Below are 13,617 nucleotides of genomic sequence, written 5' to 3' on the forward strand. Positions count from 1 at the left end.
TGCGCATTACAACTGAGAGCGAGTTAGAATCGAGTAAATACGGTAAGCGTTTCTTTTTCGAATTTTCGTGCCGAACCTGCATATAACGAAATCCTCTTTATAACGAAGTTTTTCGGCCATTTGTCAATTTCGTTATATCCAAGTTTAACTGTATTTCTCATTTGCAATGCCTATCTCTAAGTCTCTGGCAGCATTACGTTATTGGCACTTTTGTGATCTGCGAAGCTGCCTGACCAAGTTGCCTATCAAGATGAACATTCCATCTCTGGATTCTGCTTGCGTGGAATTTATTTTACCATATATTTTTCAATGCAGCTAGAAAGTACTGGCTTTCTATCTTGAATCCGGTGGCCCCAGAAGCAGGTGCTGGCAAGCAGGCCATGCACTTTTGGTCATTAATTAGTATGTGATATTACCTCCTACTAATCAGTTTTATTCTTTTTAATTATAATTGTGGCACTGTGCCTACTAGTCATAATTGTGGCACTGTGCCTACTACGGCCCCCAGCCTACGTGGCTGGGGCCGATCATTTTTGTAATAAAGCTTTATAGTTGTATAAATAAAAAGTAACATTGGTATGACATTGTGAGTTTCACTGGTGTGCTTTACCTAGTGCTTACTGAACTCACTATTTTTCATTTATCCATTGCAGGATTTGTAATTTTTTTTATTTTATTTATTTATTTATTTATTTATTTATTGAGTACTGCTAGCCTGAATTCCAGGCAGGAGTGGGTTACAGTTTTCGGTACAAATGCACCCGAACAACAAAAGAGCGTACATACAAGCAAACGGAACTGGGGAAATGCGATTGTGTGTCAAGTACGGCACTGAATACAATAATACATTTCAGATGGCATAGTTCATATGTGAACATGCGTGGGGACGCATTAGACAGAGCGTTGCTCAAAACTTGGCAATATGAAAAAAAAAAAAAAAAAGTATTTGGTTACATGCGCTCGACATGTCAACGTGGTGCGTAGTATCAAAAAACATAACTGGAAAAACATCAAATAAAGAAAAGCAAGAGGTAAGTGCGACGCTTTCATGGAACGTTGCTAGGCCATTGACGATAAAACACTATCATTTCACATCTTCAAGTGCGGCAGTGAAGGCGGCAACAGAAGAGCTCTCGATTACTTCTTTGGGCAAAAGATTCCAATCGCGGATGGTACGGGGAAGAAGAATTCATGTAAGTGTTAGTTTTGCAAGAAATTTTGCTAACTTTTTTTGAGTGGAAAGAACGAGTTGGACGCTGTGTAAGAGGTTTCAAGTACGTGCTTTTGTCGATTCCAAGGTTATCATGGTATATCATGTAGAATGTCTTTAGCCTTTCGCGATAGCGTCGTCTTTGTAGGGATTCCAGATTTGCAGAAATTAACAGAGCAGTTGGCGACATTTTGCTGCTGTACGAATTAAAAATAAACCTTGCTGCCTTTCACTGTATATTTTCTAGTTTCCTTATATTTCTATTTGTGTGCGGATCCCATACTGCCGCAGCATATTCGAGTGTTGGCCTTATATACGTTTTATAGGCCAAACGTTTTGCATCGCTCGAAGCTTTGGGAAGTGTTCGCCGTAAGTAGCCTAGTTGTCTCATGGCTTTCTGGTGTATGTAGGTGACGTGATCATTCCAACGAAGATCAGATGTAATAACCACCCCTAGATATTTGTAACTTGAAACTACAGACAGATTTGTACCGCTGATACTATAAGTGAAAGTGAGTGGATTCATCTTACGTGTAAGTGTCATTGCTACCGTTTTGCTGTGGTTTATTTGCATCTGCCACAAAGTGCCATTTTGTAATCTGGGATAAGGCTCTGTTAAGGGGGACGTGGCTTTGAAAATCAACTTCCCAATTTCTTCATGGATTTTGATGAAAATTGGCACAAATGTTTAGAATGTTTCCCTGATACTTCCATAAAAGTTTCAGAGTGATACCTTGAGAACATTTTATTGAGCAGAATTTTTCTCTCTTGAACTTTCTGGAGGGCCTGGGGAGCTTAAAAAACATGATGGAAGGCTCGTTGAGTAATGAAGGCATACCTCAATGCGTGCTGGAGGTCGTGACAGTCTTACTTTTTTTTTTTCGCAACACAAATTTTTTAGATAGTCATTTTTGAAGTTACCTTCGCACCAAGCACACTTTCGGAGTGAACGAATAGCCACACCATAAATTTATAAAAAGTCAAGATAAAAATGCGAGACTGTCTCGACCTGCACTGTAGTCCAAGGAACGTGACAAAAAAAAAAACAATTAAAATAGGCCAAACGGTAACGAAGTAATCAGCTCCAGAAACTGAGCAGAAAGGCGAAAAAACAGTTTTGAGAAAACGGCTCTCAAAGTTTCCCCTTCTCTTCAGGTCTCTAAAACGCACCAAATTTGTAATCTTTGATGTGTTTTGTGATGTGGGGCTTCTTGGACATGTGGCCTCTGGTCTGCTGTGCCTTTGTTCTGTGTTTTTCATGTTTGTATGGTGTAAAAAAAATTACGAAAGGGGACGTTCGTCACACTCGTCTGTCGTGCCGCGCGATGAGGAAAAGGACGCAGGAAAAGCCAGTCTGACTCGGGATGCAAAATGCAAACTACATTTATCACAAAGGCAAAGTACACCCGGACCGAACGTTACGCACATGACACACATAACACGCTAAAAGAGCTAAAGCTGGTGGGAGTCCAAACAGTTCGAAAGATGTAACAGCTCACAGTATGTGGACAGGTTGTGGGAATGAGGGGCGATGACGTCACGACGTCGGACACGCGTCGCTGTAGGACGGTGAGGAGAAGATGGCTCTTGACGAACTGGAGACGACCGCTCAGCAGCCAGCCTGCATCCGAGCCGCAATGCACGCGCAGGAACGGTCAGCCTGCCCAGCGGACAGCTTGCGCTCGAGCCGCAGTGCTCGGCGTAAATGTGGCCAGGCCACGAACGATGCTCCGCCGAACAGCTGGCCAAGGAGACGCCTTGCCCGCGATCCGCAATGCTCGCGGCAAGTGGTATTACAGCAGGCCACGCCACGCTCCGAGCTGCATTACTCGTGCTGGCGAACGCCTTGGCCAAGGGCAACGGTCGGGCGGCAGCTCCAGGGACGGCCGCGTTCCTTGAGCCTTGATTGTCGGCGTCCGACACGTCGCCTGCTGTCTTGCGTCTCCCGCTGACTAGCGCGTCTCTCGCCACGAAGCATTTCGCCACGCGCTCGCCATAGTAAGCCCAATCGTGGCACGACGCATCTTCAGAATACCACTGGGCCATCGCTGATTTGGCGAGATCGCTCACATGCATGGTCCACCCGCGAAAGAGCGCTGCACACTTCGTCGTCGTCGGCGTCGTTTTCTTTCATTCATCACATATGGCATTCTTTACTGGTGCTCTACAAAGAGCGTGGTGCCTGGGTTTCAAACCAAGTGAGGTGCAGAACTATGTGGCATAAATATACAGTAGTTCTAGTGTTGTACCTGCAGACTGCCTCATTGATAGCAGTCTCTAGTACAGTCAGTGAGGCATTGTTTTCTTTTGGTAGAATTGACCATGTTACAGAATTTTTGGATCATCTTCCATTGACAATGGCTATGGATGTTAGGAGAGCCACTGATAGGCAGCAATGCAGCTGCTAGGTGCTTTCCAGCCTGTACTTTTGTATGATCCTCACTTCTGCAGCCAGGTGTCTGTGCCAGCTCAAGTGGCCTAGTGAACAGAGCTCATGATGAGCTTCTTTTTATGAAGGGGTGGTATGATAGGTATTGGTACGAGATATCGTGGCAATGGTAATAGTCGGCGCGCGATGTGCTAAGTCGCGGGTCTGAGGTGCCGATGTGCGAAATGCCTGGTCGCGGGTCCAAAGAATAGACGCTCGGTGAGCTCAATCGCGCAGTCCGAGGTGCCGACGCGCGAAATCTGGCCGCGGCTCGAGGAGTCGACGCTCGAGGTGCCGATGCGCGAAGTGCCTAGCCGCGGGTCCGAGGAGTCGACACTCGATGAGCGATGTGCCGACACGCGAAATGCCTAGCCGCGGGCTCGAGGAGTCGACGCTCGATTAGATTAGCCGCGCAGTCCGAGGTGCCGACGCGCGAAATGCCTGGCCGCGGGTCCGAGGTGTCGACTCTCGATGAGCGATGTGCCGACGCGCGAAATGCGTAGCCGCGGGCTCGAGGAGTCGACGCTCGATGTGCTTAGTTGCGCAGTCGGAGGCGCCAATGCACGAAATGCTTAGGCAAGGATCGAGAAGTCCGCGCGCGATGTGCTTGATCGCCAAGTCGGAGCTAGGCGCCTACGCGCGAAAGGCTTAGCCTCGTGTCCGAGGATTCCGTGCCCGAAGCTTGGTCGTGAAGTCCGCGTCGCCGATGCTCGGAATGCCTAGCCGCGGGTCTGAGACGTTCACAAAAAGCTGGATCGGCCACGCTACTGCGATGTCCACATAGCGCCCGCTTTAAACACCTCGTCGAGATTACGGAAACTGTCCGGAGCTCGCGAGGAGACCGCAACAAGCGGAGCAGACGACGCCGTCACGGAGCGAGCACCGGACCAATGGCGAACCGCGCTGGAGTCACATGGCGGGCGCGGCCAATCGGTGGCTCCGCAAGACCTTCAATCATTGGCTTTTTGTGTGCTCGTTTCTGTATGGAGGAGATAGCTGAAGCGGCAAATTTGAAGACGAGAAATGCGCTTTCCAACGAGACCAAGATGGCGGCGCTCGGCTGCGCCGTTCCGGAGATATCGTGGCTTGAAAAACGCCGTTCTTTCGCGATTTCCGCGAAATTTTTCGGCACCTTGGCTGATACAACAATTTTTTTAGAGCACTTCTACTTGGTTTTCAGTGATGATATTTCGGAATCAGATAGAATAAGAGTTATAGAAACTGAAAATTTGATTTTCAAAAAATCGATTTTTTAGCCATTTTTCGCGATGCGAAAGCCGCGTCCCCCCTTAAGAGAAACCTGGTCGTTAGTACTGTGGATTTCGTTGTATAGGATGCAATCGTCTGCAATAACGGATCTTTACCGGTATGTCTTGAGAAATGTCGTTTATGAAGATCAAAAAGAATAACGGTCCAAGAACAGAACCTTGGGGGATACCTGAATGAACGGAGGCAGAATCTGTACTGACATCGTCGATGGACACTGATTGCTGCTTTAAAGACAAGTATGCTGCGATCCATGCAATGAGAGAATCGTTCTTAAGTAGTTGTCTTAGTTTCAAAAGAAGTTTAGGATGCGATACACGGCCAAAAGCTTTCTCGAAGTCAAGGAATATGATGCCACCTGACCAGATTTATCCAACGCTGCGGCAATGTTGTGAATGCTCTCTACTAGTTGCGTTTTCGTAGACACTCCTCGTCGGAAACCATGCTGGCGACTATCGATTATTTTGTTATCTTCAATAAAGTTGGAAATGTGTTTGAAAATGATGTGTTCTCATACTTTGGCACAAGTGCAGAGAAGAGAAATTGGCCTATAAGAGGTAACAATGGATGGATCACCGTTTTTGGGTATTGGGGTTATTCTGGCGCACTTCCAATCACTGGGAATTTCGGCGTGTGACAGTGATTTCCTAAATATTAATCATAAGAATTTTGCGCACCACTCAGCATATCGGTGTAGGAAAGCGTTAGGGATTCCGTCTATCCCAGATGACTTTTTGACGTCTAGTTTAAGCAAAATTGATAGTATTCCCTCTCACTGATAGTGATGTCATCAATGGGTGGTACTTCTTCAAGCGTCGTAAAATGTGGAACGAGACCATCATCGTTAGTGAACACCGAGCAGAAGTAATTGTTAAGCGCATCAGCCATTTCCTTCTTATCAGTTCTAGCCGTACCGTTAATTAGGAGGCTCGTGATATAATTTTTTTCCTTTGGAGATAGGTGCGCCAGAATTTTTCCGGGGATGTAGAAAAAAACGTTTTAAAGACACACTTTGATAATAGTCCTTTGCCCTCTCGATGTCGTGTTTTAGCGGAGTTCGCAGTTCAGATAAATTATCGGCACTATGAGCAGAGGGTGTCGCCGGTGCTGCTACTTGCTTTTTTTACTTTCCTCGAGCAATTTCTTTTCATCCAAGGATTCGTACTACGTCGCTGTCTTCGCTTCCAGGGACAAATTGTTCATGCATTGTTAGACCGTATCTTTGAAAAAACACCACAGGCTGTCGACAGATATGTTGCCCGAGTCATACGCGACACAAAAGTAGAAAGTGAACCATCTAATGTATCTAATATGTCGACATCCCTGGCTTGTGCAAACATGGAAATAAGCCTCTCTTTTCTCTGTTTTTCAGGCACAACGTTAACTGGGATTGTGAGACAAGCCATTTTATAACGAAGTTTATAATGATGCATAATGATCAAAATGCGGATTTGCGGTTTTGTTAGCACAGTTTTTGCATTTTGATGAGAGCTAGAACTATATATAAAAGTTGACAGTCACTTTAGCGAACACTGAAAAGGATGAAGTCAGAAGCCTGTGCACTCACGAAGCATTAATTAAATTATTTGTCATTCTCATTCGCATGCATTGTTACTTCTATTGTTTTCTCCAACCAAAGTTGTGGGCTCGAGTGCCTTAATTACCTGTGCCTTAATTAACTTCATCATAATTAACACCAATGGTTGCGGGCTCTACTCCACCAAAGGTCGAGGGTTTGAGTGCCTTAATTGTATCTTAATTAACTTTGTCTTAATTAACACCAAAAGTCATGTGTTCGACTCCCACCAAAGGTTGAGGGTTCGAGTGTCTTAATTAACTCTGCCGTAATTAACTTGCCTTAAGTAACTTCGCTCTAATGAACACCCAAGGTAGTGGGTTCGACTCTGCCTTCACCATGTGAGTTGGAATCCAACTTTGAGATAATTTAGAGATGGTGGCCGGTTCGCCCACATCTCCAAGTGGTTTCGACTCCCAACAAAGGTCGTGGGTTAGAGTGCCTCAATTAACTCTATCTTAATGAACTATGCCTTAATTTGCTTTGACCTAATTAACACCAAAGGTCGAAGGTTCAATCCCCAATTTTGGTGCCATTGAATTTTGGTGCTGCAACGCTGGACATTGGATTTTTCGACCATTGAGCCATCTAAGGATTTCACCTTAATAAGTGTTGCAATTTACATTTTCACATTCACACGTTTACACGTTAACAAAACATTTCAAGCAAAGTCACCAGCTACATGCCGACAATGGGGGTAACTATGCCATTAGTGTGCCTCAGCAGATGTACCATCGAGGACAAATTAAATGCGAACAGCGGAGTGTGTGGCCGAAGCATAACTAAAGGTATGCTGTGCATGTCGTTAGCCAGTCGTTGTGCACGTGCGTGGGGATGTAGTTCTCGAGGAAGAGTGCAGCGCTGCTCGCCCTATTGCGATAAACGTCACCTATGTTGTCCGAAAGTTGTTTTCTCATCTCTCCTCGGCAGTGCCATACCCACCTGGCAGTACAGTGTTATGGTGACTAGCACCATCGCTACATCTGTAGTGTGATATAGCTGGCATGCACCCAGCTTGCTAACGTGCATTGCTTTTCTTTTGTTACCACCATCAAAGCTGCCAGTGTCTAATCGTAATTTGAATAGCACGAAAAATGTATTGCATTGGATGCGCAACAGTGCTAGCCACCTTAAATTCACTACACTTCACCTAGTTTCGTAAATGCATTACACAGCACGAACATTGTATCAAACTTAAAAGTAATCATAGATAGGAATGGCACTGCAATCGCGGGGTGAGAATACAAGCTTCAAACAAAATACAGGTGACGTAATACGTACTAGGACAAGCAGCCCCGCACTCCGCATCGAAACCACATGCATGTGTACAATCATCGCTGGCCGACGCCACACACTGTGCTTTTAGTTACGCTTCGGCCACACACTCTGCTGTTCGCATTTCATTTGTACTCAACAGTACATCTGCTGTGGCACTCGCAGGTATACAGCTCATTATAGTGTCAGCAGGAAAGATCCACTAGATGTTCTATGGACCTCCTGCATCCCCAAAAAGAACATCTATTAGAGGTTACTTATGTCCAGCTGCGACATCCTTTCAACGTTACAGCAACGTGATCTGGGTGGGACTTAGATTATCCATGATACATATTTGTAATGTTGTTTGAAGAAATATAGATATCTATAGGATGTGTGCAATGTCTCAAACATGATGTTCTATGGACATCTATGGTACATTAATGGTTCACTGGGGAGCAGGAAGGGACAACTGTTGCGGCACACATTATGTTTCCTTTAATTATACATGCGTGCACCCGCCATCTCCTATCACAGTACGAGCACCGATACGCCTAATAAGTGTATTGGCAGGCCTTTAGAGCTATTTCAGACGTGCCTGTGGAAAGACTTGAGCCCTTGGGGACAGTAAAAGGCACGCATTATTTTTTTCGGACAACCCAATTTTTCGGACATTTTCGCGGCCTCTAGGGAGCCCGAAAAATTGGATAATGACTGTATGTCATTTTCTACTGTGTTCCAGTGCACGATCAAGCTCTGTGACCTGCTTGCGTCTGCCTTAGTGCTCACTAGTCAGGTGTACTCATGCACAGCGCGCAAAACCGTGTGCTACAGAAAACAAGACAAACGCTACGGCTCGCGCGCGAGAAGTGCATCACGCAGCAAGAAAGAAAAAAAAAAAAAAGGCGGGGATAGCAACGGATGCGTCACGCGTTCCTCCAGCTCTAGTATGGGAAAAAGTAGCGAAGGCATTTCTCTTGCGGAGGCTATATGGGGCAAGCGGAGAGAGTGTCCACTTGGCGGTGATGCTCGCCCGTGTAGTATACAGAAAATCCTTGTCTGAATTCAGACATGCACCATGCAAGACACGGTACAGCGTATCCAAAGGGGCCCACGAGAGAGGAGCCTGGAAGCACACACGCGCCATACATTTCGGCAAGGACAGTGTTCCACTACATTGCTCCGATGTCTGTTGCATTGATGTCAACATTCATGGTCAGATGGGTTCTGCCGTAATTTTAGTTTTGTTTATTTACCTGAGTCATCTTCTCGACCGGTGTAGGGATGCCATCAACGACGAGTGGGGGCAGCTCGTGCAGTGTCGGGTCATCCTGCGTTTGTGGCGGGGCCTGCTGGGCCAGCGCTGCCTCTAGCTCCCCAACCAGGACGCCTCGGCAAGCACGCACCACGGTCTCCAGCGGGTGGGCTCCAAACACCTGCCAAGGAATCGTACAATTCAAACGACACTTTCATTATACAGCATACAGAAAACTTACTTCAATGTAACAAAGTACTGCAGGGGTGTGCGAATACTGAATACAGTAAAGCTCGTTAATTCACCCTCATTAGTTTGAACTTTTGGATAATTCGAACTGACTGTTGCGGTCTGGCCACGCTGCATAGGTGCTTATGAGTAAACCAACTCATTTTGCACGCGCATCGGCTCCTCCATCAATAATTCAAACTGAGCGCTGCCATGCAGTGATAAGAAAAAGGAACCCGCAATAAGTGGTTACGATAACAGTGCTGACCGAAAAAAAAAGAAACAAAACGGAAGAAGTGCCGTCCCCTAGGGCGTTTTGTCAGCCCAAGAAGAGGGGCATGGGCATTGAGACGAGAGGATGGCGTGCACTCTCTATTGATGGCATGCGTTCCCATCTTAGAGGCCCTAGAGCGAGCCACTGGAAGCAAAGCCAGCGGAAAATCCAACATGGTGGCCCCCAAGATCGGGTAGTGTGGCTCAGAACAAGCGATTTAAGTCCGGAAAATCGAACTTTGGGGCCTAAATTCGTCCGAAAAATCGGTCACAAATTGAATTAGCGCTATGGGAACCCTGACGAAGCATATATGAAGTGCAGAATATCCATCAAGTCCGAAAAATCTATCGGCTACTGTAATGCAGGCTCTCGCGTCGCGCGGCTACTTTAGGTGCGAAGCAGCTTTTGCGCTCAGGCTGTCGGCGTCTCCTTTCGTCGTAATCACGTTAAAGCAAGCGGCTCGTGCCACTGCTTCTGCGTTCGTCGTCGTTGTCTTCCACAGCTGGCTGCGTTGCCGCTCATCATTCCAGCATAGAATTTCACTTTTATTCTGTCGTCGTAATGGGGAGGCAGCGCTTACGGGGTTATGAGCCATTGCTTAGGGCAGTATGAGCCCATTAGCGGTGCATCACTGCCTGCTTTGCACCTCCCCAGGTTTCCCGTTAGTGGAGCTTGCATTTCGCTCAATGGGTCAATTGACACTTGCGCATAAAATTTAATTCAGCACTCAAACCGAGCCTACGACTTAACTCGTGCTAACTGTAACTAATAAAAACTAAAACAGTAAGAAGGCGTCCATAATGGCCAAATTGCTGAGGGAGTTGTATATGAGGGGTTCTTTGACATAAACATAAAGCACGGTACACAAGTTTTTTTCAACTTCAAGGAGGGTGAAGATGAAGCTGCGTCACTTTCGCACTTTCAAAGACAAACTGATGACCATCGCTTCAGAAAAGAAGAAACAGTGATCACAGATTATTTTAGTCAATAAATATTGTGAGTTACAAGTGCTTTCTAGCAACCCGGTCACAATACTGGCTGTTTTTCAATGATCTTCGTTAGTTCGAATTGGTTTAATTTGAACTCGTTAAGTGTCCCTGTGAAATTCAAATTAACAAACTTTTACATTTGGAATTGAACATCGAATTGGCTCAAGAAAAAAAAAGTAGGATATCAATCGAATATCAGAAAATTTATCCCAAAGCTTACATCTTGTGGCAGATTTGGCCCTTGCTGCTACATACTCTCCATTCATGCCAGACAAAAATGAAAGTCATACGAACACAGAAGGAATTCTTTGACAAATGAAAACTTGCAAAAAAGAAGTGCCACGCCTGCCGACCTCCGTCATACAGGAGGCGCACAGGCAGCTTTTTATAACGTTGGTACTGATGAGCGTGCATCGCAGTGCGCAGGACCTGTTAATGATGCAGCATATGCCGTACAAGCTACAGCGTTACCTGCACTTCTCACCCTCAAAAAAGAATAATAATAATGAAAAAACAAAAACAGATGATGTGGTCCAAAAGTGGCAGGGTGCACACACCTCAACTGCTGCCCCAACAGCGTGCAAGCGCTGGTGGCGGAGTGGGCTAGCCCAGCCGATTTCTGGAACACTACAGACCTCGCAAAGCAAAGGCGAAGCTTTGGCGGGCCTGTTTGCGTCGGTGCCACAAACACGGTGCTGCACATACTTGGCAGTCTACTAGCATTGGATAGCAAGGATGATTGCAAGCTTTAGCAACTTGCGCACCTAGGAAGCAAGATGTACTGCATCGTCTATTCTTATTAAAGGGAACACCAAATTAGTATACCAGCACTGACTACATATCAGTCTTGCATGAAGGTTTGCAAAATATTTTTTTTAACGCTACAATGTTGACTAGAATCATGTGCTTTCTTGCCCTCTAGAGCTGGAGTAGTGAAGTTATGTTGTATTGAATACTTGTCATATTTTCAGTTAATACAGTCAAACCTCAATATAACGAAGTTATATTTGCGGCAAAAAACTTCGTTAAATCGCGAATTTCGTTATATCGAAGTTTCGTTAATTCAATAGAACTAAGATGGGGAAATAAAAATTGTATGTTACATCTCGAATTTCGTTATATCGAGGTTTGATTGTAGTGAATCTACGTGGTGTCAATTCAACAGCAAGTCATATATACCCATAGTGAAGCAATATAAGTACCTCGGCGTACACATAAACGAAGGAAAGAATTACTCAAGCAACCACCAAGATAATCTGAAAATAAAGGGGAAGCGGAATGCAGCAATAATGAAACACAGAGTACTGTGGGGCCACAATAAGTATGAGGTGGTGCGTGGAATCTGGAAAGGAGTAATGGTGCCAGCGCTAACATTCGCAAATGCCATTCTATGCTTAAAATCGGATATATTGGCGGGTTTGGAAGTTAACCAAAGATCAGTAGGCCGGTTGGCTTTGGGAGCCCACGGTAAAACCACACATGAGGCAGTGCAGGGTGACATGGGTTGGTCCTCTTTAAAGTCAGAGAAGCACACAGCAAAATTAGTTTTGAAGAAAGGCTCCGGAATATGGATGAAAATAAATGGGCGGCTAAAGTGCACAAGTATCTCGACATGAAAAGCGTGGACACAGAATGGAGGAAGAGGTCAAGGAAGTTGGCAACCAAGTAGAGGATAATCGAAACTGTAAATAGACAACCAGGAGTCATCAGAAAGAAAGTGAGAGAAATGGAGACCGTGAATTGGATGCAAAGAACAAAGTAGAAGGGAAAATCTGTACGAAAACACAAAGGGCGGTGCCTTGCTATTTGAAGCTCGAGCCGGTTGTCTAAGGACCAAAACATACCGGAGCAAATATTCGGAACTAGATGAGGCATGTGTATCAACAGATCAGCCGTAGGGATAAGCAAGAGACAATTAGAGTACTGGGTGGAAAAAAAGCAGGGAAAAGATGGATACGACCTGATCTCTTAAAATCATAGGTAGCGGTACAAGGTAAATTTTTGAAAAAAAGAAAAAGATTACTGAGAGGTATACAAAAATAGCAGCGAGTCAGAGGACGTCGACTTTTGGTTGGACTTTGAGTCTGAAAGCGACGATGATGCAAACCAGCCCGGAACATTGGCGGCCGCAGCCTGGCACGCCCAAGTCTAGTGCTTACAGTTAAATTTTTGTACCGGAATAACTGTTCAATCAAAAATTTCAATTTTTTCGGAGATAGTGCCTAATGGACGGCAAAACATTTTGTATTTCCCATACTTTTCGTAACATTTTTTTCTTAGTAGATACAAGCGTGTCTTTACAAACTATGTTCAATTTTGTCGCACAATCTTGATTTTAACAATTTATATATTTTTGTGACATACATCTCATTAATAAAGCTTTTATGCGTGAGAAGTGCATTCATTTAGCTTCTTTTTATGTATTACATTAAATATTGAGTGCAGTAGTTCCTTCTGAAAAAAAAAAAAAAAACATCTGCCGTAACATACAAAAAACACCTATTTTCCCCATGCTAGGGAAAGAGTTAATGCAAGGCCAGTTGGGAAGGCCCTGTGCAACATGGAAGTGGCCTGGTACTGACCCGAATGAAATGGTTTGTGCGGTCTTTAAAGTACCTTAAATATTTGTCAAACAAGCTCGATGGCATGGAAGATGATAATTCTCGGGCGATCACTTTTGAGAGATAGTTTAACTTTATCGAGACTCGGCTCGTCATGGCACCCTTGAAGTATACTGCCGACAGCTCTCTTGGCATTGATTGCGAGCTTAGGACAGCGCCAGAAACATTTGGACGCTTGCAGTGCTGTTGCGACTGGGGGTCCTAATATTTGGGTATTCATTCGGCTGAAGGAGTAAGAGGACGTGGGGTTGGGCCCGACACGCAAGACTTAAACACACGTTTATACTACATATTTACAAGAGTATTCAAGAAGTGCTGAAGATATGAGGTTTTCGTTCAAGTTCCAGTTGTTGAAGAGGTTCACCGAGCGTGCGTCCCCCCTTTTAACACCTTCATTCCCTTTGTCCCGTCGCTTTCCCCCAATCCGGTGTTAGGAGACTGATTTCACCATGTCCCGCCAATCCAGAGGTCGTAGCACTTATTCTCCAAAAGGAGTTTCATGCCAAGCACAGGCAC

At 45.2% G+C, this 13,617-nt stretch overlaps 1 pseudogene; it reads right to left on the reverse strand.

Annotated features, from left to right (window-relative positions):
• LOC119434993 (DNA-binding protein P3A2-like) overlaps positions 1–13,617 on the reverse strand; it is a 157,478-nt pseudogene that overhangs the window by 96,920 nt on the left and 46,941 nt on the right.

The sequence above is a fragment of the Dermacentor silvarum genome, unplaced genomic scaffold (genome assembly GCF_013339745.2).
Source record: "Dermacentor silvarum isolate Dsil-2018 unplaced genomic scaffold, BIME_Dsil_1.4 Seq365, whole genome shotgun sequence".
NCBI classification, from domain to species: domain Eukaryota; kingdom Metazoa; phylum Arthropoda; class Arachnida; order Ixodida; family Ixodidae; genus Dermacentor; species Dermacentor silvarum.